Genomic DNA, 2,487 nt, shown 5'->3' on the forward strand with positions numbered 1-2,487 from the left:
TCTATTTGTTACATAACCACTCATATAACTGTTACCACAGTATAGATATCAATACTGTGCTGTTACAGTATGTTACATATGTTTAACATGGTTATGCGCCAGTGGGTTACGGCTACATAAGATTTGCATAATGTTAGAGTAACAATGGTACATTATATTAAGAGGGGCGAAACAATATTATGACACCCGAAATAGTAGTTTGGCCCCCGACGCAGGAGGGGGCTAATTACGCTTGAGAGTGTTTTGATTGTTCGTCCCGTGTAATGTACGTGGTTTTACTCATTAGCTTTAATAATAATTAAAAAATATTACATGTTTTTTATTATTGCTATATCAAGTAAGTAGCGCGAAATCGTTGCCGTGGAGTTGTTTATAACAAAAATAACAAATAAAATGGAATACCAGAAGACCAGCTGTGGTTCACAAGAAATTCCGCTCGAAATACTACTAGAAAAAGCAGAAAAAGCAATAGGCAATTTGTTGCCGGATAAGTCGAAGAAGAGATATGAATAGGAATATAATGGCTTTGAAGAATGGATGGCAAAGAAAAAGGTGAATGTAATCAACGAAGCAGTTATTCTTGCCTATTTTGCTGATATGGTATGTAATGATTTTTGTTAATGTTGCTCCTTTCAAATTATCGTTTAAGAGCAGTTCCTTGTGGACCAAATATTCAATGTAACGATCAATGCTATGCGTTAAAAGGGATGTGAATATAGCAACTTACAGCAAGTTAAGGTCCTTCTTGAAGAAACAAAGCATCGGATATGAAGCAAAAAAATCGAAAGTTTTGAACCGAGAGCAAATCATTACATTCTTGAAAGAAGCTCCTAATGATAAATATCTTATGCATAAGGTACAAATAACATTTTTCTATTTTTCATGGTAAAAATTATTTTATTTAGGTTGCTTTGTTGATGGGAATTTGTGGCACTTGTAGGTGTGATAAACTAGTAAACTTACAGTGTGACGCCATAGAAGATCGTGGTTCAGTTCTTGTAGTTACGTTACGCCAAAGAAAAACTCACAAGAAACGGTCATTCACAGTAATTGATGATGGTGATATTCCGGCGCTAACAATATACCGGAAATATGCGCGACCAGAATATATATTTTTTTGACATTCAGGTGAATATAGTCATAATAGTCATAAATGTTTTGAATATGTTGTTGTATGGAAACATGTAGGAATGGTAGATGCACACTACAACCCGTTGGTAAGAACACTTTCGGCAGCATCCTAAAAATCGTTAAATCGCGGAATTTTTGAAACTACAGACAATGCTAAGGCTTATACTGGACATTGCTTAACAAGAACCGCTTCCACATTGTTTGTGGAAGGAGGTGCTGATATTACAACACTCAAGAGGGCTGGAGGATCAAGAAGTGGAAGCATAGCAGAAGGATACATAGAGGAAAGTGTGCATCACAAAGTCAAGATGGTGCGGATGATTTTGGGCAGCGAAAAGAATGCGTGGTGAACGAAAAACACGCAGGCGATGCAGCTGCTGTCGTTGAGATTTTATTAGCCGAAGAATCGAAGCAACTAGATAATTTTAAGTGTCAAAGTAGTATTAAGAATATTGAAGAAAAACTTCCAGTTGCTCACGGAAACATCATAATAAAACATGTAGAAAATTTTCATGTACATTATGTAAAAGAATAGATTTAGACGCTTTTGTATTCTTGTAGGTACCAATTGTTATTGTTAATAAATGTTCATGCAATAATGAATTATTATATAATGTTACATCTTAATGCTCCCTAGGGAGTGTAAAATCAATAAAACTCCCGTAGGTTGTTATTGGTTACTTTTTTCCAGTATAACTGTGATGTAAATAGTTAAAAAACTCCCGCTAATGAGTAAAATTTTATAGGAGTATTATGTGAGCATATCTGTCGGGAGAGCTCGTCAGTCCGAGAGGCAGCAAGTCGTCAAACGTAGAGACTGTCCGAGGAACACCGTCGCGGTGACGGGGAAGCACGAATGGAACACTGAATTCGGATTTTCAAGCAATAAATATACCACTGTTGCGTTCAAGGAATAAAATCCATAAATTCTGCGTTCTGGTTTCATTTGTAGTAATTATTAGTTATACATATAACTGTTATATTGTTATATTAGCTTGACGCGGAAACTGCAGTAGAGACGTTATGTTGATAATAATAATAATAATATTTATTCCTACAGGTAACACCCAATTACAGGAATAATATCAAACTAACTAAACTAATTCATGACAGTAACTAAAAAAGTATAAATATTGAAAAAACAAAAGTATCTACAGCTAATTAAACATTAACCCAAATTTACAATGCAATTACAAATACTAAAACTAAAATCAAAATTAATATCACATAAGTGTGCAATTTTGTTGAATAAATTACACATAACCGACACTGGAGAGTGAACTGAGACGTTTGTACGGCTAGAATCAATATAAAACAGAACTTGTTGACGAGAATTAAGTCTAGGTACAAGTACAT

The 2,487-nt window shown here is 34.7% G+C and overlaps 1 long non-coding RNA gene across 1 annotated transcript; it reads left to right on the forward strand.

The window, feature by feature from the left end:
* The first annotated feature begins 363 nt into the window (after positions 1–363).
* LOC135143367 (uncharacterized) lies at positions 364–1,668 on the forward strand. The gene is made up of 4 exons (XR_010282770.1): positions 364–600; positions 655–856; positions 906–1,128; positions 1,189–1,668. It is a non-coding gene; the product is annotated as an uncharacterized LOC135143367 (long non-coding RNA).
* The last annotated feature ends 819 nt before the right edge of the window (positions 1,669–2,487 follow it).

This window comes from Zophobas morio, unplaced genomic scaffold (genome assembly GCF_036711695.1).
Source record: "Zophobas morio isolate AGI-343-1 ecotype UQ-CSIRO unplaced genomic scaffold, CSIRO_AGI_Zmor_V1 ptg000058l, whole genome shotgun sequence".
In the NCBI taxonomy this organism is placed as follows: domain Eukaryota; kingdom Metazoa; phylum Arthropoda; class Insecta; order Coleoptera; family Tenebrionidae; genus Zophobas; species Zophobas morio.